The sequence below is a fragment of the Brienomyrus brachyistius genome, chromosome 8 (assembly GCF_023856365.1).
Source record: "Brienomyrus brachyistius isolate T26 chromosome 8, BBRACH_0.4, whole genome shotgun sequence".
Classification (NCBI taxonomy): Eukaryota; Metazoa; Chordata; class Actinopteri; order Osteoglossiformes; family Mormyridae; genus Brienomyrus; species Brienomyrus brachyistius.
This window is the reverse complement of record NC_064540.1, coordinates 28,731,890-28,758,417: the sequence shown is the minus strand read 5'-3', so window position 1 is coordinate 28,758,417 and position 26,528 is coordinate 28,731,890. Positions and strand designations below refer to the sequence as shown.

The window sequence follows — 26,528 nt, the reverse complement described above, 5'->3', positions numbered from 1 at the left end:
AAGATATCTGGGCATCGAGGTTATGAGTTTCTGGAGTTTTGGTGTTGGAATTTGGTCCCATTCTTGCCTGATATAGGTTTCCAGCTGCTGAAAAGTTCCTCTTTGACATATTTTTCATTTAATGATGCGCTAAATGATCTGGACTGTAGGTAGGCCGATTCAGCACCCAGGCTCTTCTCCAACAAAGCCATCCTGTTGTAATAGCTGCAGTATGTGGTTTTGCATTGTCCTACTGGAATTCAGAAGGCCTTCCCTGAAATAGACATCTGGAGGGGAGCATATGTTGCTCTAAAACCTTTATATGCCTTTCAACATTCATAGTTCCAAAACATGAAAGCTGCCCATACCGTATGCACTTATGCACCCCCATACCATTAGAGATGCTGGCTTTCGAACTGAATGCTGATAACATACTGGAAGGTTTCTGTTGGAGAAAGCGCTAGGCTTTGCACTCCAACTCTGCACACACTATGAATTACGAGACAACACACTTTAAAGTTTTACTTGCGCAAGAGTACCCACACTCTCAGCAGAATGTGCTACAAAGGGTGGTTCCCCTTGGCTCCTTTATTTATAGTCAGTGGGAGGCGCAGGGGTCTTACAAAATAGGGAAGTGAGAACAAAGAGAGTAAGTTCTGGTTTGGCTTAGGTGGGCAACTTTTGAGCACGTACTCAAGATACATGCAAGCTGAATGAACTTTAAATGCACCCGTTAGTTACACAATCATATGAGGTTAAAGTAAAACAAAATAATCCATATACATGATTACACTCATTGCTGATTATACAGAAATGATAAGAAATGATTGATAACCATTTCTTAAACCTAACAGTTTCCCTCCTCTTTAGCCCGGAGGACACAGCATCCATAATTACCAACAGGAATCCACAGTCATCCAATAAAGGTCTTCGGCCTTATCCTGCATTCGATTATTTCTCTCCAAGTCGGAACTCGGATGAAAATGCCACGAAAAACGTCATTGGAAAACACGCCTCTTTTATGACGTTGATGTTGGACAGAATTTTGTTGTCCGAGATTCCCCTGTGACGTCATTTCAACATGGCGGCTTACACAGTCAACAGTAATTCTAATTTGTAAATATTTTTAAATGTTTATTTAGCTAAATGTATTAACAGTTATAAATGTAAATGCACATGTTCGATTTAGAGAATACCATATCATGACCATAAACAGTATCCTAGCATGCAATATCAGATTTTTACCAGACTTGTTAGTGTATTTTGTATTTTTTGTAGATTGTTTGCCTATTGCAATGAATGTACTAAAATATTTTAAAAAGCATTTCATGTGGTTTGACTAGTTCATGCTTCATGTTTGTATGTCTCTCGGAAAAAAGAATCTCACTCCAAATCTGCTAAGATATAAAGCAAAAACACACAACAGCGTGTTAATGTAGGCAGCCATGTTTGTTCCGAGATGTGTCTCGAACAGGAGATTGTCAGACATGATGTCACTCACCTCGGAAGTTCCGAGTTCTGAGAGATAATCGAACGCAGGATTATCCTTTATGTACAGAGATATCTCCAGTTTCTCTGAATGTTTTGATGGTGTTATGCACTGTAGATGATGAGATTTGCAAAGCCTTTGCAATTTGACGTTGAGTATTCCACAATTTGTTTATGCACTCTTTCAGATTGGAGAGCCTCTGCCAGTCTTTACTACTGAGAGACTCTGCCTCTCTGACATCCCTTTTATATTTAATCATGTTACAGACCTGATATCACTTAACTTAATTTTCTCCCAGTTGAATCTTTTTAAACTTTCTTGCGTTTTCATCCATTTGTTGTCACTGTGCCAACTTTTTTGGGACCTGTAGCAGGCATCAAATTTGAAATGGGCTCATTTAGTGGATAAATGTGTATAATTTCTCAGTTTTAACATTTGTATTGTTATCTATGTTCTGTTGTGAATAAAATATTAGCTCGTATAATTTGAAAGTCATTTTATTCAAATGTAAAGTACGTCCCCACTTTTCTGGTATTCGGGTTGTATTATTATTGTATTATGGGTCAGCGCCCATAACTTTGGGGTAACCATAGACAATTTACTGTCCTTTTTGTCTCACATTGCTAATCTTCCCCACTTCTGTTGATTTCTCCCCTTCAACATTATAAGGGCTCGTCCATTTCTTTCCACACTGGCCACTAAGGTACTTGTTAAATCTCTTATCATCTCGAGACTAGACTATTGTAACTCACTCCTAGTTGGACTGCCTCTGAGCACCATTTGTCCTCTGCAGCTGTTCCAGAATGCAGCTGCCTGACTCGTTTTCAACATTCCCAAGTTCTCCCATACCACACCAACATTATGCTCCCTCTACTGGCTTCCTGAAGCTTCCTGGATCAGATTCAAAACACCGATGCTCACCTACAAAGCCAAAAATGGTCCAGCACCCTCCTATCTAAAAGAACTTATTTCACCCGCACTGTATCATGTTCTTTCTGATCCTCAAGCACTGCTCGACTGGTCCCACCACCTCTCAAGGCACAAGGAAGACATTGATTGAGACTCTTCTCTGTTTTAACACCTATGAGGTGCACTGTAAAAAGGACATTTTTTTCAGAATTTTAAACTGTTTTATATCAGTCAATTTGACTGTAATTCACGTTTTTTTCCTGTTATGTTAAATGACAGAAAAATTTCGTTAAAACTACATTGCATAAACGTATATTTACGCACAGTTTGTAAAATAACAGAGAAATCCCTTCAGTGAAACTGGACAATTTCTTTTCTGTATTTTTACAGAAATTAGAATTATGGTTACATGCTTTATCTGTAAAATTTCAATGTTTTTACTGTACCAACATGTGCTGCTGTTTTATTAAAGCGCAACAGCACTTTTTTGTGAATTTTCTTTCATTAACTTTAATTTTGCATTCAGTGTATATAAAATCTACATTGGTTAACCGTTCTAAAACCTGTTGCACATTTCATTCTTAAACATATATCCACCACAATTGTACTGTGTTGTTGTATATATATTAAATGGTTTGTGTAGAGTTAAGGTTACAAACATTACAAAAAATACAATTACAAATTAGATAATATGGGGAATGTACGAGTCACCGAATTGGTATTTAGTGTAATTATATTATTAAATAATTACGAATGCTTAATTCCGAGTCGGCAAGTAGATAAAAGTAGATTGTCATTGCTCAGTTTATAGCGTGTTTATCTTAACATGAACAATCAGGAGCGTTTATATTGGATTTAAAGAGATTTATGACTTTTACATTCACAAAAGGTCTATACTGTGATGGACTGGACGCTTCCGGTCGCAACTAGTTTCAAACTTGTGCGCATACCCAGAGGGCAGTGGAAGGCTCTATTTATCTGTTTAAAGAAATAAAAGTTTTGCAGATCAGAACTGATGGGATCATCTGAGAATTGATACAAGAACTCGCTACGAAGTCAGAGAAGGACTAAGACACATATTAAGGTATGTATATTTCGATTTTTTTAAATATATGCTTTGTTTGACAGTGTTGCCACCAGTCACATTTCGCGTATGCACCGATTGCAAACAAACAGACCATTGGACGTCATAGAAGTTTTAGATTTGAATGGATTAGATAATTCGCCAAATGATAAAAGCACAGCTAAACTCACAGAGAAGTTTGCAGCATTCAAGTGCCATTTTTGTGACAGCGCATTTACATCCTTAAAAAGATATGTAAATCACAAATTTAACCCAGAAAGGGGCTTCAAGGTGGAGAAAGGAGCAAAAAGACAAGCTGTGAAATCAAATGTTCTGTCTCTTATTTCAAAAATAGCTGACTTTGAGTGGAGGGATTAACATAAGTTGCCCTCACAATGCGATCTATGAACATTGTAAATAACAAAAGTGATTATACTTCTTTTGTTCTGCACAAGGCTTTTGCCAGTTTATGTAAGCATGTTTCTGTGCTTGGTGTTTTTGAGCTTGTTTATGTGAGCATTTTTATGTGAGTACTTTATTTAAATGTTAAAATGTGTTAACACATTTGAAGACAGTTAATGTCAGTTTTAATGTTTTTGAAAGTTGTTAATAAACCGGATGTAACTGAATATCTGTGTAATGTGTCATTCATTTCCCCAAAAACATGTAATTTTTTAATCAGTATGCTACCAATACAACAAAATGCATTGTATTTTATTGGTAGCTGAGCATTTATAGGTTTATGTACACAAGAGGGGGCACCATGTGGATGCAGTGGTTAGCACTGTTGCCTCACACCTTTGGGTTCCAGGTTCAAGTCTCCACCTGGGTCACATGTGTGCAGAGTTTGCATGTTCTCCCCATTTCGTCGTGGGGTGTGATGGACTGGCCCCCCATCCTGGGTTGTTCCCTGCCTCATGCCCATAGCTTCCAAAATATGGAAGGATGGATGTACACAAGAAGAATTTTGCTATCTTTTTAAAACATTATGCTGTCATTATATATGTAAAAATCTACTTAATTTGTCCGTATAGCCATCCATCCATCCATTTTCCAAACCACTTATCCTACTCGGTCGTTGGGGGTCCGCAGCCTATCCCGGAAGCAATGGGCACGAGGCAGGGAACAACCCAGGATGGGGGGCCAGCCCATCGCAGGGCACACACACACACCATTCACTCACACATGCACACCTACGGGCAATTTAGCAACTCCAATTAGCCTCAGCATGTCCAAAAGACATGTGGGAAGAATCCGGAGTACCCAGAGAAAACCCCACGACGACATGGGGAGAACATGCAAACTCCACACACTTGTAACCCAGGCGGAGACTCGAACCCGGGTCCCAGAGGTGTGAGGCAACAGTGCTAACCACTGCACCACCATGCCACCCCTTTGTCTGTATATTTGATATTAAAACGCGTTTCATTATCATGATACTACAGTGATCTATGTTAAAGCTGCTGCATTTTTTTGTGATACAACAGTTACATTCTGTTAATTTACACGCTTTAATTGTTATTAGTGATTAGGGATATATTTTGTGGCTGAGTTTCTGTTGCTCTGCTTTGCCAAAAAAATGCACATATCTATCAGGGAAGAAATTTTACAAACTGATTTATTACAAAGGTGGCATCATATGACAGTACCATGCTTGAATTCACTGAGGTCTTCAGAACGATCTCACCTTTCATAGATATTTGTAAACCTGCCTGCATGGCTAGATGCTTGGTTTTATATATTTGTGGTAATGGTTTTAAATGAAACACCTGAATTCAATGATTAAGAAGTAGGTACTTGGAAATTTTTCACCAAGGTGTCTTGATTAACTTCACACCCATTTTAATGGAAAGAGATTAAAAAACCATAAACAATTATACCTCATTTGTCAATATAGCTTTAATAGAACCAGAGATATTGAAGATTTAATATGCCTGAATTCAGACTTTTGTTCTAATGTAATTACAATTAGAACTGTAGAAAAAACTGTGACTACTTAGAGCAACTTCGCTCTGCATAGGCGGAGGACCGCCTGCGCCTTGTTCATTAAATGTAAGAAATTGTAAATAGGGTATGGTGCACTTAAACAACCATAACTTTGCCAGTATCTAACCAATCTTAGTGATTTTTGTTGTTGAATGTTGAAATGAAAATTTAGTTGGGGGTATCTACATTAGCTGGCATGATGTCCAACCAATCAGAAGCCAGATCGGTGGTCACGTGACATTGACCCATCCTCCGCACAGCAATCGGAGTGGTTATAAAATCCCTTCAATCTTCAATTATCCTGAAGTGGGCACACAATTGTACAGTGTGGGCATGCATCAATCGTCATCATATTTGGCAATTTTCACATTTAGGGTGCAATAAATATGCCTGTGCACAAATAATCGATGCCCCATGATTCTTTCGATTTTTATTTAGTGCGTGAAAGTTACCTTGTTTTCAAATTGTTGTTGCTCCGCGAATACTGAACCGATTTTGATCCGGTAAAAAATAAGAAAATGAAGGATAAATAAATTATTCAAAATGCCGGATATCTCATAATTTGAATGCAGAGCTAGCCGTGAAAACCGCATTTTCGCACCCAACCCGTAGCCGTCGCTGAAAAAATGATGACATCATCACATGGAATAGTAGAGCGAGCGACCAATGCAGGATTTCCAAGTACCTATAAGAAGTGTGTCCCAGTACTTTTTTCCATATAGTCTATATGCAAGTGGTATCTCTAAACTTTTAACGTACATTTGTAATTTGTCTCTGCAAACTGGTACATTCCCAACAAATGAAAATAGCTAAAGTAATACCCCTGTACAAAAAATGGAGATTCATCAATTCACAAATTACAGGCCTGTTTCTCTACTCTCACAATTCTCAAACATACTGGAAAAAGTTTTCATTAACAGACTTGACAAATTCAACGATAAGCATAAACTATTAACAGACATCCTGTATGGTTTCATATCAAACAGATCAACATCAACGGCATTAATGGAATTCATTGAAAATATCAATAATAATATAGATCAAATACAATGTACAGTTGGAGATTTCATTGACCTAAAAAAGTATTTGACACAATCATGAAATATTACTCGATAAACTGGAGCACTGTGGCATTAGAGGAGTGGTGTTGGAGTGGGTTAAGAGTTATTTAAGAAGCAGGCAGAAATTTGAGAAGATTGGTGAATATCAGTCAGAGTGCCTGGACATTGTTTGTGGAGTCCCACAGGGGCCATGTATTAGGACCAAAACTGTTTATCCTGTACATCAATGATATATGTAAAACATCTGATATATTACAGTTAATCTTATTTGCAGATGATACAAATATTTTTCAAAGACTTCACTTCTGTCATGCCCAGCTCGTCCGATCCTCGTGTGTGCCACACCCCCTCATCATCCACGTGTGCTTCTCTGATTGTCCCCAGCTGTTTCCTGTTATTTTCGACTTGTCTTTTGTATTTAGTCCGCGTCAGAGTCTGTCTTCCCCAGACTTGTCATTAATGTTAGTTGATGTCAGTTTGTCGCCGTCTGCCTTATCTCTCCCGTTCCCTTAATAACCCCACGTTTTCCTGAAGATCCTGCCTGCCTGCTAGGTCTTTCCCTGCTTCCTGCTCGCCTGTCCAACCCACAACCTGACAACTTGAACCATTATGTAAACTTCAGAAAAGAACAATTAGGATTATTAATAAAGTAGGATTCAGAGATCACACTAATATTTTGTTCTTGAAGGTTATGAATCTTGTAAAATAGAAAACTGCACAAATTGTGTATAAAGCCAAATATAATATGTTGCCAGGAAATGTACAGAGGATGTTTTTTGACAGAAAAGGGGACTATAAACTGAGGAGAAAGTTAAATTTGAAGACCGAACAGTGGTTAAAACCTTTTGTATTTCCATTTGTGGAAACTCTGGAACAGTTTTCCAGTGGACCTCCAGCAACGTTCAGGCATTATTCAGTTTTCGATACCTGCTTTTGGAAAATTATGAATCTGATTAACTGGGTTACTGATGCGATATATAATTCTGCATTACATCTACCACTGTAGTTATACATTTTCTCTTTTTTTCCTTTTAGTATGGGGTGAGTAATGAAGGGAGGTGGGGGTAACAAAGAATATGATGATGAGCATGGGGTAGGGATTAACAAGTATGTACATATACTTATACATATACTACTCCATTTCGGACTTGACGATTATTTTTTGTTATTAAGATTTTGTTTATTTTGTCTGCAGCACATGTGTGTGTGTATCTATATATTCAGGTATGTGTGTATGTGTATATATTGGTTTGTTGTATATGTTTGAAATAAAATGTTATCATCATCATCAAGTGACCTACCTTTGGGTCGTAATCCATAATGAAGAACCACTGGTGTAGACCTTTCTAAACAGTGGAAACCACCAAATGAAATTAAACCCCAGTTTGAAAACCTCCTGCTCGAAAGGTTTCAATGTACCAATGATGCATGCCATTCCAACAAACATCTTAGCCAACATCACTTATTCTTACCAGACACTTTTTCTTGATTTACATGACATTTATACAGATAAAATATATAGTACTGTACAAAAGACTTAGGTCATCAAAGAAAATGTTTAAAACTATATATCTGGGTAGAAATTATGCTATGCTAATGTAACCAATACATTAATAATGCCACATAACTTTTGTAACCTAAACTATCAATTAATGGATATTAACTCTCATTTAACACTGCCTTTCCCCTATAAAACAAGTCCTCTGTATGTCATGTGTGATTGACAAGATCCACCCAACCCCCTCACCCTCGAGTCCTCACAACTTTTCAAACTCTGGCTATGATCCTGCTTCCAATCACCTCATGCTGCATCAGGAACTGGTATGTTCCTTTCGGGGAGCTATTCATAAGGTATTTTTTTGACTCATCCATCATCAACTGCCCTTGTTATATGGGACTGTTTTGGACATTGTTGGTCATGTTCATTGTTTATAGTTGATTGTTAAAGTTGTAATTTACTATTGCCATCATGGAGCTGGGGGAGTTTGTGCACATGATTTTGTTATATTGTGTGTTTTTATACATCTGTATTATTGTTTAGAGTATTTGAACATTAAAGCTTTTCAGTAATAGGGTATTTTGGAATTACATAAATGAAAATATAGCCCCAATATGGATGAATTCTACCAAAAAAAAATCTGATTGTGAATATTTCTTATTGGTCTTCTTTTGGTCTTGATTAAAATCTGGTCTTGATTGGAATGGTCTTACTCTTGACGTGGTCTTGGGTTGGGTGAGTCCTGATCTTGTCTTGATCTCAAAACAGATGATCTTGAACATATTAGTGGTATTTTGTATTTTATTGTTTTGGTTTTATGTGCTGTATGTTTTTGGAATATGTGTCTTTTAAGATTTATTATATAGTACTTTGTAGCTTAGTGCTACATAAATAACTTAAATAGTTTACAGTGAAGCACGGAGTCAGTGAGTATCTATTGGTTGTATTTATCCTGGCTTCAAAAGGAAAATTAATGTATATGTTGTCAAAAGCAATTCCCGTGAGATGATCAGCACTGTTGTTCAATTAGTAAAACAGATTTCACTTCTAAACACAAATAAAATGAATTTACACTGATACACTGACTAATTTATTTCTTCAGGCAATTTTATGGGGGAATACCAAATTGTAATGTAGTGTTAGAGCATTCGCTTGTTTTACAATGAATAGAATAATCTTTAATTAATAATAATGCAATTAAAAGCCATAGAATTATGTTTTATGCATGCCATGTGTTGTCTGGTTTGATGATTGCATATAGACAACTTTCGTAATGCTTGCCACCATCAACTCTCTTAGGCCTTTCACACTAGGGCTGGTGTCCATGCTGAGCCAAAACTGCAGCCTGGGCATTGTAGTCACACCAAAAATAAGTGACATTTACAAATCGTGTCTTTCACCTGCTTGTTTTAACACAGGTGATGAAAATGCAGATGGACAGGAGCATCACTTATATAAATTTATTCCACATGAAAGATTTACATATTTCTTGATTATTTGCTAAATTGATTATTTGCATATTTGTTAAATAAAAGTTTACCAGAATGTTTTGTTATTTTCTTTTCTTCACTCTCCCTATTAAAGTAGCCCATCAATGCATATTGCTGAGTAGTTCCTTCAGTATCCCATACTTTTTTATGTGCATTTGCACTGATTGACAAGAAGTTACTATGCATTTTATTTTTTATATGCTAATTCCTATTTCATTTTGCAGTATAAAGGTTGCAATGCATAGTAATTTCTTGTCATAGCACTGCAAATGCACATAATTTAAGTACGCATTTACGCTGTTACAATAATGGATTACTGCATGTATTGCTCTTGAAGGTTAACGCATTCATGCATGACAGTAATATGCATCCTTGCGTATTAGCATGCACGACTCGGAATTCATCCATCAATGCATCGCCAATTACAACCCGCTTTTTAACTGCAACACAAATGGTAGTTCGTGTTGAACCACTGAAGTTGTTGGCAGATGTACTCAAATGACTCACCAGACACTCAGAAATTTTGAATGAACTGTGTTGGGTTAAACCCAGGAACAATAAAAAATAAAGCTAAAAATAATGTAAGCATTTGCAGTAAATAAAAAAAATCTTGTGTTCATTGCATCTTGCATGGTAGTCCATTTTTGTCTTCACTTGTCTAAGAGTACCCCTCCCACAGCAACACGTACATACTGACGTCATCATTCTACCCATTCAGGTCCAAGTGCAGTGTGAATGCGAGATGGTTTTTCGTGGGGCTGATGTGAGCTCCAGCCAAGTTCTGGCCGAGAACTGGCACCAGCTCTGGCCAGGGCTTGGTGTGAAAGAGCTATGTTACTGCTTGATGCTGTAGTAACTGTGATGAAAAAATGGTAACAGAGTGCTGTGTTTCCAGCTCAGTTCAAAGTATTTTGTATCATTATATCCCAAAGATAGGGGAGATTGGAGAATACAAAGAAAACAGATGTTTTTCCATTTTTCTAAATTTCAAAAGTTTCAAAGTACTGAAATAACTGATATATCTGGCCCTCAGTACATTTTAATTTTTTTCATAAATATTCAACTTCTTATAAATGAGATTCTTTGCTTGTTTTAGATAATTGTGAAGTTCAGTGTCTAATGCATGTTGCATATTGCATTGCTGAAAATCAATTATGGACAATATTTTCATAGTGCACAGCATTTTGGATATTTGTACAGTTTTGGAACTTTAATGTTGGATCACTTTCTGTCAGTCAGGAGAAATCTTTTGACCATGTTGATCATCAGTTTTGTTTTTTTTTTTTAGTTTTTGGCATTGGTCAATGTAACCTTCCATTTGACCCAATGATGTCAGGAGGTAGGGGGTTATGTGTTATTGGCACGACCAGGAGATGAGTCGTGCGGGTTTTTTTATATGTCTTCTGAGGTGCTCAGTAAAGGTATTCAAGGAGGCTGAAAGCAGTGTTTATTTTGTGGACCCCAACATATCATGGTGTCAGAAGCGGAGCTGCTTTGAGCGTCTGGCTGGAGGACCCACAGTGACAGCATGTAGAAAGAAAAAAAAAATTGGGGAAAGAGAAGAGTAGGCATGACCAGACATGGCAGACGAGCCAGCACAACTGGATCTAGCAGCACCGCTGACAGCAACCATCACAAAAAAACCTCCGGAACCGTTTGACTTTTCGAAACCGCAGGAATCGAAGAAGTGGATCCTGAAATTCGAGTGCTTCAGACTGGGACGTAATCTGGTTAATTCCTCTGAAGCCAATCAGGTAAATATACTGGTAAACTGCATGAGTGATGAGGCTGATGATATGCTACGTTGGCTCGATTTAACTGGCGAGCAGCACCAGCAATGCAGTTAAGAGAGGGTTCAACACGTCCTTTGTCCCAAATAAAAATGTGATATACCAATGGGCCAAGTTCAATAACAGGGTGCAGGAACATTCGGAATCTGTGGACTCATTTATCATGGCTCGTTATGCATTGGCTGAGAATTGTGAATATGGAGCACTGCATGATGAACTTCTCAGGGACAGATTAGTCGTGGGTCTTAGGGATTCATCATTGTCTGATCGGATGCAACTGGATGAAGACCTCACCCTCACGAAAGCCATGGCAAGACAATCAGAGGAAATAAAAAGGCAAAAGACTGACCTGAGAGGGGAGATAGGACAACTAAAATAGCCATCAACACAGTGCTGGTTAAAAGAGCAAAGCAGCACAAGGATAAATTCAAAGAACAGACACAAGGACAACTAAAAGGCACAAGAACTGCACAGACCGTGACGGGACATAAAACATGCCATAAATGTGGTAAATCACCATTTCACCCAGCATATGAGTGTCCTGCTAAGAGCACAGAATGCCACAAATGTGGTAGAAGGGGACATAATGCCAAGGTCTGTAGGTCAAACTTCACAGTGAACGAGGTTGCTGAGGACACGGATGATTTGTTTTTCGGAGAGGTGACTTCCGGAGACGTCCCATGGATGGCCAACATGAATATAAGCCATAAGGTAACATTTAAAATTCATACCGGGGCCGATGTTACAGCTGTCCCTGAACATATTTATCAACTAATCACACAAAGTGATGAACAGCTACAAAAGACACAGAAACCACTATACGGGCCAGGTGGTATGAACCTAAATGTGGGGTCAGCTATCGAAACGCTGTCATACAAGAAGAGGAGCACCATAGAGAAAATCTTTACAGTCAGAAATCTGCAGGTGGCACTGTTAAGCAGACCAGATTCAGTGAAACTTGACAATTGACACTATAAACCAAGATAGTGTTAAAAAGGCCCACCCTAAGCTCTGTGAGGGACTTGGGCACGTTCAAAAGCCCTACACCATTGAACTTAAACCCTAACACCAAACCATTTTCCCTTAAAGTGCCAAGGAGGGTCCCATTGCCACTCATTGGCAAGGTAAAAAATGAATTGGAGAGGATGGAGAGACTAGGGGTCATAAGTCATGTAGAGGCACCAACAGACTGGTGTTGCTTCGTGAGCAGTTGTGCGCAGACAGATTTTTCACACTGGTCATGAAATTCTGTCTGGAAGGTTGGCCAGACAGGAACCAACTGCAAGGACTGCTCAGACAGTACTGGCAAGAACGAGCAGTTCTGAGCATGCATGACGGACTTCTACTGTGAGGAACAAGGTTAGTCATACCTACTAACATGAGGAATGATGTATTGGAGAAAATACATGAAGGCCACCAGGGGGTGGTAAAGTGCCGAGAACGTGCCAATCAGACTGTGGTGGCCTGGCCTAAGCAGTCAGATAGAGGAGCTTGTCCTCAAATGCAGAGTATGCATTAAAGAAAGATCAAACTGTAGAAAATCCCTGAAGCTAACTGAACTTCCGGAAAGGCCTTGGCAAACACTGGGTGCTGACCTGTTTACCCTTAGAGATAAGGCTTACCTGTTGGTAGTTGATTACTTTTCTAGGTTTATAGAGATAGCACAGCTCAACCCAACAAGGTCCATGGAGGTGATCATTCATCTGAAGTCAATGTTCGCTCGACACGGCATCCCTCCTGACATCCTCTTAACTCTAGAAGCGCCGGTCATTTTCCCATAACAACCAAAAAAAAAAAAAACTCTTCACCTGATCAAACTCCATGACTCTCCTTTCATGACTTTTCCTAAATTTGTGCATTGTGTCACCCAGCACCCTTAAATTTTCAAAGTCACACTGGTACAAGCTAGTTTAAAGCTATTTTGCTCATACTTGTGCAAAACTGCAGATAGCTGCGCATTCGACCATGTTGTTTCCTGCCTTCCCAAGCTGCCATTCTCTTCTCTTTCAGCAGATGGCACAAGGATGATCTATACATGTGCGAGTGTGTGTGTGTGTGTGTGTGTGTGTGCACAAATGATTACTAACTTAATTTAATAAATTTTGTTTCATGCAGGTTTACATGAGCGTAACTATTGTCTCTAATTTGTGTGTAAATATGTAACTAATCATTACAATCACGTCATGACATACCAATGTTTTACAGAAGCAATGGTAAAATACAAACGTTTTGAAAAGTGGATAATTAATATACACATTTATGTTTCACGCCCATGTACATAACTAATATTATTCTGATAGTTTGAGTGTAGACTATGGTAAGTTCAGTGTTCGATCATTTGTTTTCCTGTATGCACCAAAAAATGAAAACAGGGCTGATTTCAGCATGTATTTTTGAGGATGCCTTGACATGCTTTTACTTTTCTGTGTATTTCAGCAATACATTTTGTAAAAATTGATTTTAAAAACATGCTAGAATGATGTAATAAAAATCACAAATTGGTCAATACCCAGCATATTTTGTAACACAGACTGTTATACGCAGAAGTGTTCGGTACTGTATATAAATGTATTAAAGTCATTCACAAATTCTTTTCAGTTTAATTAATAGAGAGCTATTATTTAGGTATTACTTATTAGCATATCAATAGCGAGTCGTGCTTGAGGGTGTGTTGATCGGTAGAACGCAATCAAGAAATGTATAAGATGGTTATTTTAATTATTTCATATAAAAGCTGACGTTTGTGTTTGTAGAGAGTGAGCATATTCCAAGGAAGACACATTAAGGTTTGTAATGATATTTTCCTTAAGTCTGTCTGACTTAAACAAGCAGAGTTATTTAAGTTGTTGTCGCACACTTCAGAAAATCTTCAGAGAGAGAGAAAAAATAAAGGAGCATGTTGTGATTAATTGTGTTATTTGTGAGATTTTATTTTTTTATTTACGCATTTTTAAGTGGAAAGATAAAGATTTCTCACTAATTTTCGAGCATGTGCAACATGCAAAAACATTCCACCAAGGTGCTGAAAGCTGAAAATTTACCGGGCAAAACCAAAGAAAAATGTATGTGTTCTGAGCACAATGCATCAGACAGTTTCAACTAATAATGGCACAAAGAAACTGCCCAAAACAATTTCCCACTACAACAGCACTAAAGTTGGCATTGATGTTATGGATAAAATGGCACGGCTGTATTGACTAAAGGGAAGCACCCGTCGTTGGCCCGTAGCTGTATTTAACAACCTCCTAGACCTGGATGCAATCAGTGCACATATTCTGTGCAAACAGTGCATGAACGTTACCATAAGCAGACGGAAATTTATTCTCGAGCTGGTGAAGGAGCTGTGTACGCATCAGAAAGTGGCAAAGGCAGTAGGGGCAATAGCATGTAAGCGACCTTTTCCTGAAACTCATTCCCCGCTTGCAAAGAGGAGACAGTCAAATTGGCAGATGTTCTGGGAAAAAAACTTGTTACATCTGCCAGACATGCAAGAGATTTGTCTGTGGAAAATGCTCTAAGGATACACCAAAGTTGTGCTTAGACTGCTGATAAAGCGATGCAAAACATCCTGAGCAAAAACGTACTACTAAACTTACAGTAACTGGAGGGTGCCGCCTCCGGTTCCGCCTGCAGCAGCTCATCGGCCGCCTGCAGGTCCCTTATCTCCAGCTCATCAGTCGCCTACGTCTTGGCTGGCGGCGGCCGCGGCTTCGCCTGCCGTGGCTCCTGCTCCCTCCTCCCCTTCGCCTGTGTCCTCTTCACCTTCCTCCTCGCCCCCTCCGTCAGTCCATCCACCTGCCTCCTCGCCACCTTCGGCTTTCCCTTCTGCTCTCTCCTCACGTTCACCAAGGGTCCCTCTGGCTTCCGTCCCTCGCCTGCCGGGGTTCTCTCCTGCTCCCCGTTTTCCCCCGCCCTCTGCCTTTGTGCCCCCTGTGTCTACTCCTCGTCCTCCTGTTTATCCTTCATTCACTCCTGGCCCCTTTGTTCCACCTGTGTCTCCGGTGTTCTTGACCTTGTGCCTGTTGGCTTTTCCCATTGTTTGTCAGTTGTTGTCTGGGTTGTTGTCTTTGTGTCTGTTCTGCATGTCTGTCTTGTTCCCTGTGCCCCATTGATGTTGTTGCTTTTGTCTCCCCGTCGCTTTGCTCCCCTTAGGTGCGCCCGAAGTGCGCCCCTTTGGGGGGGGGGCCTGTCCTGCCCCGATGGTCTGCTCCTTTCGTGTGCCACGCGCCCCTCGTTAACCCCGTGTGGATTCCCCGTGTTCACCAGCTGTTTCCTGTTGCCGTCCTTAGTCCAATAAATTTAGTCCGCATTTCAGTTTGTTTCCTCAGTCCAGTCATTGTAATGTCAATCTGCGTTTCTGTCTGTTCCTTAGTGTTTGCTCCCATTAAACCCTGTATATTCCCCGATCTTACGTCTCCCAGCTTCTGCCTCCCTGGTCAGAGCTGTGACAGGGTTTAACCTTTGTCCTATGTTAGATTTCTGTTCCTCTCTCGTATGTTAAACGGGTGCTTAAATCAGCCATAAAATACCCTCAAAACAATCATTTATCATCCAATTTGCTTCTTACCTCTTGGTTACCTTGTTAGGCTTCCTTATCCATGAAAAGATTGGTTTTAATATTTTTAGTTTTCTTTTGACAGCATACCTCCCGTTTTCAATAGAAAATAATGGTAAAATAAACCTCAAGAGATTTATATAAATATACGGAACTGGTATCTTATCTTGCCTTACATGTATGGGCATGCCTTTCCTTGATTTTGTTAGAATTTTTTTTTTGTTTTAATTGAGATTCCTGACAAAGTCAAAAAGCCTTGGTGCAGTACACAAATATGCCGTTTTTATGCATTTTAAACTTACAAACAGGTCGGTGCTGCCCCGAACACGATATCAAGGTTAATCAGAGGAAAACATGCTCCAGTACACACACCTAGAAACAGCTGATGGCATGGGGATTCTGAGGGGAGTAGCGAGGGGGGTGTGGCATACAGGAGAATCAGCATGAGCAGTCTTCAATGGTCTTCAGTGGGAAACAATCAGACTTTGTTAATCACAAATGGCTGTTTAGTAGCAAATTCACCATGCAAATGTCACATGCAATGTAGTCACTGTAATTTTTGGTCCCTTTTTCCTTGAGTAGCCACACACATCACTTTCCTGCTTTCCACACCAAACTTGTGCTTGGAATGCTGCCTCATTAGGAGGGGGTTGAGATCACACCTAGGCTGTTGTTCTAGACTGTCGGTCGAATACCTCTCCAGAAGAAATGAAAACACAAAACGGGGAGGCGGAGGCACAACTTTCCCTGTTTGAGTAGGTTGTGTAAAGGTGTTACTGCATCTCGACACACAGGGTACTAGCAGAATAGCTCAAAAAGTGCTCATGTATATATATTTTTTAGATCTTTTCATTTTATAGACTTCCTCAAGCATTTATGTTGTATAATAATTTATTTTCTGGTGAATTTACTGTAAATACACACTCCATAAAGGTTTTGTGTTTTTCGTGCTATGATTCACTTTCAATAAATGGGAAAAATGCAGATCCTACACTATTTACTGTAAAAGCCTAGACTTCCACATGGCTTTGTTGATAAAAATCCAAGGTCTGCATACATCGTTTTTATAAAGTGCAATGCATATTCATTCATTAACAATCTATGACTAAATTTTTTTGTTTGCACTGTGGCTACTCTGATATGAATTGGTTTCGGCCAAATCATTCAAACTAACAATAGACTGTGTTACTCTGCTGAGAAGGGGTTTGGAGGTGTTACACATCGACCATTTGGCAGACTAGGTGTTGAACCTTGATTGTACTTTCCACGTCCGTGATTATGACGCTATGCTGCAAGGACCCCAGCTACCCATGCACTGGGAAAGCTGTTATCGATCTGTTAGCTTCTGTACTGTTTCAAAAATTTTTAAACCTTATGAAAGTATAAACCAAAAAAGAATTACTATGTTTTACATCTTCTCTGAGGTTCTCTGAGGTCATCAGTGGAAAACAGTCAGTTGTCAATCACAAGCTGTTTATTGTTTATATTATTATTTATTATGAAATACACTACACAAATGTCACAAGCAACGCAATTACTGAATATTTTTGAATGCGTGAAACTAACATAAATATCTGTCAGTGCTTGTTGCACATGCTCGAAAATTTGTTCGAAATCTATATCTGTCCACTTAAAAATACGTAAAATAAATACATAAAATCCCACAAATAACACAATAAATCACAACACGCTGAAATCTTTGATCCTGTTCTCACGGAGCGGCCGCACACACCACTTTCTTGCTTTCCACGCTTTTAATGTTTAAATGTTTAATGTTAATGTTTAATGTTTATAATGTTTTATGTCACGCCCGGCTCGTCCGCTCCTCCTGTGTGCCACGCCCCCTGCTTACCCACGTGTGTTTCCCGAATTGTACCCAGCTGTTTCCATTTGCTGTCATTCAGTCTTGTGTATTTAAGTCCTGGTCTCCCCAGTTTGCTTTGTCTGTCATTGATGTTTCCTGATGTCCCTTGCCCCGATTCCCACGAATAAACCCCCGTATCCCGCTTGCCTGCCTTCTCCTTACCCGCACGATCGCCCGTCAGCTACACCCCGGATCGTGACAGAATGACAGACCACAAAAAGAAGCGGAGGAGACGGAGAGTCCCGCAGGGGACGATCCGTCTCGGCGCCTGCTCGCTCTCTAGGCTTTGGCTCCCGATTGAGGACGAGAGGGAAGTACCCGCCCTACCTCCAGCCCGGAGGCTGACCACACGCGACCCCGATCCCGTGTGGAAGTACTGGTTTTCCAGTGAGGACGAGGACGAGGAACCCTTCCTCTACCCTTACCCGGAGCCGGAGGCCTTTCTTCCGCCGTCCGTTTTCACGGACATCGCGCCGCCTCCCGCCACCACCAGGCGCCAGCGGGGGAGAAGGAGGAGACCGGCGATCGCCAGTACGGAGGACCTCCCTCCGTTGCTGCCGGCGGACCCCGCTCCCGTGCGGCCGCCGCTACCGGCGGACCCCGCTCCCGTGCGGCCGCCGCTGCCTGCGCAGCCCCCTCTGCAGCCGCCTGCTGCAGCTCCCGGGCCGGCGCCCCCTCTGCAGCCGCCTGCTGCAGCTCCCGGGCCGGCGCCCCCTCTGCAGCCGCCTGCTGCAGCTCCCGGGCCGGCGCCCCCTCTGCAGCCGCCTGCTGCAGCTCCCGGGCAGGCGCCCCCACTGCAGCCCGCTCCAAGTCCTGACCGCGCTCCAAGTCCTGACCGCGCTCCAAGTCCTGACCGCGCTTCTGTCCCTTTTCCCCCTGTGACTGTTTCTCCCTCGCCCCGGCGAACTCGACCCCGACCTGGGGTCATGTCTGTGTCCCGTAAAGGGAGGGGACACAGACGCAGGGCTGGGGTCCCGCCCGCCCTGCCCCCTGGCTCGCCCTGCCTCGCCTGCGCTGGGGCTCGGATGGCGCCCGCGGGTCCTGGCCCTCCGGGTCGGCTGTCGCCTGCGGGTCCCTCTCCGGTGCCTCGTCGCCCTGCCTCGCTCCCCCCTCCGGTGCCTGGTCGGTCGCCTGCGGGGCCCCTACCTTCGGCCCGTCGGAGGACGTCGCCGCCTGCAGCGGCTCCCCCCCTCGCCTTGCCTTCGCCCTGGCCCCTTCCAGCTCCCTCGTCCCCTTCCCTGGTGCTCCCTCCTGCTCCCTCCCTGGCCCCTCCGCGGGTCCCTCGCCCTGTCTCCTCGGCCCCTCCGAGGTCCCCTCCGGCTCCGGCCTCCCGGCCGCCTGCGGCCCCTCCGGCTGCCTCCCGTCGCCCGCTGGGGCTCCCTCGGGCTCCCCTTCGTTCCCCCTCCTTCTCTCCCTTCTTCCCTGCCTCGGTCCCTTCTATCTCTGCTTCCCCTTTCTTTGTCCCTCGTCCCTTCGCTCCTCCTGTGCCTCCTTCTCCCTCTGGGTTCCCTCCGTTCACTCCCGGTCCTTTTGTCCCGCCTGTTCCCTCTGTGTCCCCTTTTCTGGTCTGTTTGTCCGCTTTTCCTGTCCTGTGTAGTGTCCTGTCTTGGCTTCTGCCTTTGTGTCAGTTTTGCCTGTCTGTCTTGTTCCCTGTCCCTCGTTGATGGTTTTGGTTCTTGTTTTTCAGGTTTTGGTTCCCTGGTCTCGTCCCGTCCTTCGCCTCCTCCCGGGCGCGCCCGGTGCAGCGCGCCTTTGGGGGGGGGTTCTGTCACGCCCGGCTCGTCCGCTCCTCCTGTGTGCCACGCCCCCTGCTTACCCGCGTGTGTTTCCCGAATTGTACCCAGCTGTTTCCATTTGCTGTCATTCAGTCTTGTGTATTTAAGTCCTGGTCTCCCCAGTTTGCTTTCTGTCATTGATGTTTCTTGATGTCTGATGTCCCTTGCCCCGATTCCCACGAATAAACCCCCGTTTTCCCGTATCCCGCTTGCCTGCCTTCTCCTTACCCGCACGATCGCCCGTCAGCTACACCCCGGATCGTGACAGTTTATTATGAAATACACTACACAAATGTCACAAGCAACGCAATTACTGGATATTTTTGAATGCGTGAAACTAACATAAATATTTGTCAGTGCTTGTTGTCGTATGATTCATGCTATTCCATATCTGTTGTGGTACAAGATTATTTTGCATTGTTTCAATTGATATATTGATATTGATTTTAATGCAAGGTTATCTTGTATTACTTGTATTAAAGTGTTTTTGAGTGAACCTAAGCGTGCCTGTTTGTTCCTTCAAGAGCCCTATATTCCTCTCTCATCCATTTTAAGACAGGGCTAAAAGAATTTAGGGTTTTTTTCTAGGTTCTTATTTAAGTTAAAATTGAGAGGGTGTCATAGAGAAAGTGTGCACCATATTTGAAGTGGTTGCTACCCCTGTTGTCTTTTAGGGGAGGTAATTCTAAAAAGATCTGGTGGAATGGAATGAGCTAGCAGGCCTCAACCTTCTTGATGAATCAGTCTTGCATGCATGGACAATTATCTTGAAACAGAATAAAATCATTAGATGGTCTTTGTGTGACTCTGTGTGTGGGCGAGAGCAGTGCTGCCTGCCAAATGCCATTAAAGTAGCCAAAAATGCTAGATGTCCTATTTAAATCTAGCTTGCAAAACTAGGTGTGTTAGAAAACAATATATATTTTTAAATGCACACAAGGATTTCAAAATAGAGCAATAGCATTGCAGTAGAACACTGTCTACCGTGTTATAATGTGGTATAATGTCAAAGAGAAAACAGAAATAAACACTGAAGACCGGAAGACAGATATAGATATTCATTAGACATGATCAGATGAGAATCAGCTAGGGAAAGACACATTATTAGTACTGGATATTTGCTTCAACTGGATATTTGACTCACCCTTACTTTTTATTAAATAAAACGCACAAGTTAACATGGTTAAAGTAATGTAAATTACTTCAGAAACATCCAACCATATTTCATCACTGCATGTCCAGCACAAAATCATGGTTGACCCTGGAGCCTATCCCAGGAAGCACCGGGCACATGACATGGAACACCCTTAACTTTTCACACAGACACATGCACTAAATAGGACCAAAGTACTGGGACACACTTCCCAATAATTGAATTCAAGCATTTCATTTAAACCCATTGCCACAGGTGTATAAAATCAATCATCTAGCCATGCAGTCAGGTTTACAAACATTTGTGAAAGGTGAGATCATTCTGAAGAGCCCTTTCCAGCATGACTGTGGCCCAATGCATAAAGCAAGGTCCATAAGGACATGGTTGGGTGAGTTTGGTTTGGAAAAACTTGACTGGGCTGCTCAGAACCTGACCTCAACCCCATTGAAAATCTTTGGAATTAACTAGAACAGAGATTGCAAATCACCCCTTCACATCCAACATCAGTGCCTAATAAGCATGTAACGATGAATCACGAATCGGTTAAAATTTGATGTAAATGTATGACGATTTAAATGCGCTAATGTGGAAAATGAATCACTACTTTATATTTAAATGTCACTGCATATTCATGTTGACGTCATACATTAGTTTTTGGTTTTGACTGAATGCGAGATGGCAAGCGAATTTGAAATTGAGGACACACCCTCTGATCTTATATCGTCGGTGTGGCAGCATTTTAGCTTTCCGGCAAACACAAACGAAAATGGTGAGAAAAGCACAGACAAGACATAAACTGCATGCAAACATTGTAAAAGACTGATAACATACACAAATAGCACAACGAACATGGTTCTGCATGTCCACCGGCACCACAGTGACCTCAATTCACCACCGCCAGAGCGAAGATTATTAAAAGGGCAAAGCACGCTAAAAAGCTGCACATGCAAGCCTTAGTTTATTTGGTAACACTTTATATTAAGTGCACCTTCATAATGCATTCATAGAACATTCGTAAGCAGCATGCAAGTACACTTAAACAGCTTTAACATATATTAATAACAAACATTACATGGTTGTACAATTATAATGTTTGCTGTTATATAATGTTTGTTATTAATGTATATTACAGTTGTTAAGGAATTTTAGGATGTAAAGGTATACATGCATGATGTTTATGAACGAGTTCTGAATACTTAATGAATACATTATGAAGGTGTACTGAACATTTTATGAATGCAATATAAAAGCATTATGAAGGTGCAGTTAATGTAAAGCGTTACCGTTTATTTGAAGATTTTTTATTGACTAATTTTGATTTGGGATTTTTTTAAACAGTATTTTATTGAATTTCAGTTGCACTATTAAGAAGAGGACATGTTTTGCACAGTTTAGAAAGATAAATAAAGGAATATTTTGGAATAAATTTGTCTGTAGCTCATTCTGTTAAAAATTGTGAGAAAAATCGTATTGTGAACTCGTATCGAATCGTGAGTTGAGTGTGTTGTTACATCCCTACTGCCTAACGAATGCTCTTCTGGATAAATGAGCAAAAATACTCATACCCACACTCCAAAATTCTGTGAAAAGGCTTCCCAAGGAGAGTGACTTCAGAGACTTCATCATTTCTTCATTACCCGACACACTGGACCCACTACAGTTTGCATACCGTCCAAACCGTTCCACAGACGACGCAATCTCAAATCTCCTCCACACATCCCTCACTCACCTGGACACTAGGAAAGGGAATTATGTGAAAATGCTCTTCATCGACTACAGCTCTGCATTTAACACCATAATTCCCTCCACACTCACCACCAAGCTGGAGCACTTGGGACTCAGCTCATCCATGTGTCAGTGGATCTCCAACTTTCTAACTGGCAGACCACAGGCAGTAAGGATGGGCGGTCATGTCTCAGCCCCCCTCACTCTCAGCACTGGAGCCCCCCAGGGTTGTGTTCTGAGCCCCCTCCTGTACTCTCTATACACCTACGACTGCGTGGCCACTACCAACTCCACCAGCGTCATCAAGTTTGCTGACGACACTGTCGTGGTCGGCCTGATCACGAACAACGATGAGACGGCCTACCTAGAGGAGATTGGAAATCTGGAGAACTGGTGCCAGAGGAACAATCTCCTCCTGAACGTCAGCAAGACAAAGGAGCTGATAGTGGACTTCAGTACAAAGCAGGAGAGGAACTACCAGACCCCCGTCATCAACAGGAGCCCAGTGGAGAGAGTGGACAGCTTCAGATACCTCGGTGTTCACATCACGCAGGACCTGTCATGGTCCTGCCACATCAACACCGTGGTGAAAAAGGTCCGGCAGCGTCTGTACCACCTCAGACGTTTGAAAGACTTCAGACTGCCCTCCAAGGTGCTCAGGAATTTCTACTCCTGCACCATAGAGAGCATCTTGACGGGAAACATCACGACCTGGTTCGGGAACAGCACAGTGCAGGACAGGCGAGCTATACAGAGGGTGGTGCGTTCAGCTGAGCGCATCATCCGCACCAAGCTCCCTGACCTGCACTCAATCTACACCAAGCGGTGCTGGACCAAGGCCAGGAAGATTGCAAAGGACCTCAGCCATCCCAACAATAGACTGTTCCATCTGTTGCGGTCAGGGAAGCGCTTCCGCTCCCTGAAGGCTAACACAGAGAGACTGAGGAGGAGCTTCTACCCGCAGGCGATAAGGTCTCTCAACAACACACAAACACAGAACTAATACAACCTGCTAACGCCAATGGACACTATGGACACTCTCATGCACATTTACACTCACATCTGACCTCACATGGTCATGTTTACATCTGGACCCTTGCACAAAGTCACTTTAATAAGGCATCTTAAGGTACTTTTTTCATGCATACTTGCACACCATACTTCCTCCACCTAATTTCAATGTGAAAGAATTTCTATTTTGTACAGCATATTTCTATTTTAATTTCTATTATGTACAGTACACTTCTATTTCTACTTCTATTTTATGTAAAGAATTCTCTTTTAGGTCACTGGCGGTCGTGTAAGCATTTCACTTCATATCGTACTGTGTACGACTGTGTATGTGACAAATAAAATTTGAATTTGAAATTTGAATTTGAATTTGAGTGGCAGCTGCAAAAGGAGGACCAACAACATACTGCTGTCTATGGATTTAGAATGCGATGTCATAAAAGTTCCTGTACAGTAGGGGCAATGGCCAAGTATCCAAATTTTGCCCTCAGTGTACTACAGGAACATACTAGTCCAACCAATCACATAATTTTAGCTGCAGGAAAATAAATTGTGATTTATGAGGTGATTTGGGTGATACCAAAAAGAAGACACGTAAATTTCATACCCAGCGAGCTAGGAGCAGAAATTGAATCCCCAAACCAAATATGCAAAACAGATTCTGGAAATTAAAAGATAACTGTATAATTTGTGCATGAATGTATGTAAGTTTACTCAACTGGAGATTGTACCTATGAGACAACCTCAGCAACTGCACAGGGAATCTGCTGTAAAAACTCCTTACCCGTAATTTACAAGAAACTGCAGTAAGATTTCAGTTTAAGGTCTGCTCTTTAACAATTGATAAACTGTTACTAATCAATTGATAATATATTAGTAAATAAAAAGATTCACTTAAAATCAAATATAGAATTGTACTGCACATATATACCACACCTGGCTCACACAGAATTTACTAAAGAACTTGTAACTGATTTGCAGGTAAAAAAACAGTAAGCAGTGGTGGCTGGTGGTCTTTCAAACAACGAAAGCTGGCTAGTCCGCCCTCTCTCCCGACACTGTTTGAAATAAATAAACAAATGAACTTTACTACTGGCGAACGAATCTTACTAACAAATCAAGGAGCATACTCAAGAATGCTATATTTGTGTTTTTTTTAACAGTAGGGTATGTACAAATGAAAATCAAAAAAATGAAAAGACTTCACTTATCCACATGGGATTGAAATTGAAATGCTCCGATGTTGAAGTATATTTTCAAAACGCTGTCAATCAAAAAGTGGTTCAGCCATACTTTCACTGTCCCTCGAATCATCATCCAGCAGCCCAGCGTCCTGGCCATCCCACTGTACCATTTACTGCTAGACACACAGAGCTTCCCTGGAAATAATCTTTTCAAGCATTTGTCCAATAAACGTCTAGCTTTGCAAGAAGGGTCTGGCTGCAAAACAGTAGGCAAGTCATGCTAGGAGGGCCGGAAATCTCATGACCTTGCCTGCCCCAGACATGATGTTACACCAACTCCAGGAACTAAGGTGAAATTATTATAGGACATAGGCTATTATTATTATTATTATTATTGTTGTTGTTGTTGTTACATATACATACACACTGCACAAAAAAATGAAAAGAACACTTTGAAAACACATCAGATATCAATGGGGAAAAAATCATGCTGGATATCTATACTGATGTATACTGGGTAATGTGTTAGGAACGAAAGTATGCCACATCGTTTGATGAAAATGAAATTATCAACCTACAGAGGGCTGAATTCAAAGACACCCCGAAAATCAAAGTGAAAAATGATGCGGCAGGCTAGTCCATTTTGCCGAAATTTCATTACAGTAACTTAGAATCATACTCAGTAGTTTGTATGGCTCCCACGTGGTTGTATGCATGCCTGACAATGTCGGGGCATGGTCGTAATGTTACCACGGATGGTGTCCTGGGGGATCTCCTCTCAGATCTGGACCAGGGTACCACTGAGCTTCTGGACAATCTGAGGTGCAACCAGGTGGCATCGGATGGACGAAACATAATGTCCCAGAGGTGTTGGATTTAGGTCAGGCGAGCATGGGGGGGCAGTCAATGGTATCAATTCCTTCATCCTCCAGGAACTGCCTACCTGCTCTTGCCACATGAAGCCAGTTATTATTGTCGTGCACCAGGAGGAACCCAGGACACCAGTATAGAATCTGACAATGGGTTCAAGGATTTCATCCTGATACCTAATGGCAGTCAAGGTGCCATTGTCTAGCCTGTAGAGGTCTGTGTGTCCCTCCATGGATATGCCTCCCCAGACCATCATTGACCCATGACCAAACCGGTCATGCTGAACAATGCTGCAGGCAGCATAAAGTTCTCCATGGCTTCTCTAGACCCTTTCACGTCTGTCACAAGTGCTCAGGGTGAACTTGCTCTCATCTGTGAAAAGCACAGGGGGCCAATGGCAGACCTGCAAATTCTGGTATTCTATGGCAAAAGTCAATCAAGCTCCATGGTGCTGGGCAGTGAGCACAGGGCCCACTAGAGAACGTTGGGCCCTCAAGCCACCCTCATGAAGTCTGTCTCTGACTAAACAATCAGAAACATTCATACCAGTGGCCTGCTGGAGGTCATTTTGTAGGGCTTCAGCAGTGTTCATCCTGTTCCTCCTTACACAAAGGAGCAGATACTGGTCCTTGAGTATCTGCCTGTCTCCTGGAATCTCCTCCATGACCTTGAGACTGTGCTGCGAGACACAGCAAACCTTCTGGCAATGGCACGTATTGATGCACCATCCTGGAGGAGTTGGACTACCTGTGCAACCTCTGTAGGGTCCAGGTATCGCCTCATACTACCAGTAGTGACACTGACTGTCGCCAAATGCAAAACTAGTGAAAAAAAACGTCAGAAAAGATGAGGAGGGAAAAATGCCAGTGGCCTCCACCTGTTAAACCATTCCTGTTTTCGGGATCGTCTCATTGTTACCCATTTAGTTCACCTGTTGATAATTTCATTAACACCAAAGCAGCTGAAACAATCAAATAGACTTGATTCTATATATAAAAAGTGTTCCTTAAATAATTTTGAGCAGTGTGTGTGTGTGTGTGTGTGTGTGTGTGTGTATATATATATATATATATATATATATATATATATATATATATATATATATATATATATATATATATAATGA

The 26,528-nt window shown here is 41.6% G+C and overlaps 1 protein-coding gene across 2 annotated transcripts in view; it reads right to left on the bottom strand.

Annotated features, from left to right (window-relative positions):
- Window positions 1-26,528, bottom strand: part of csf1a (colony stimulating factor 1a (macrophage)) — a 53,352-nt gene that overhangs the window by 16,991 nt on the left and 9,833 nt on the right. The gene's annotated exons all lie outside the window — the stretch shown is intronic.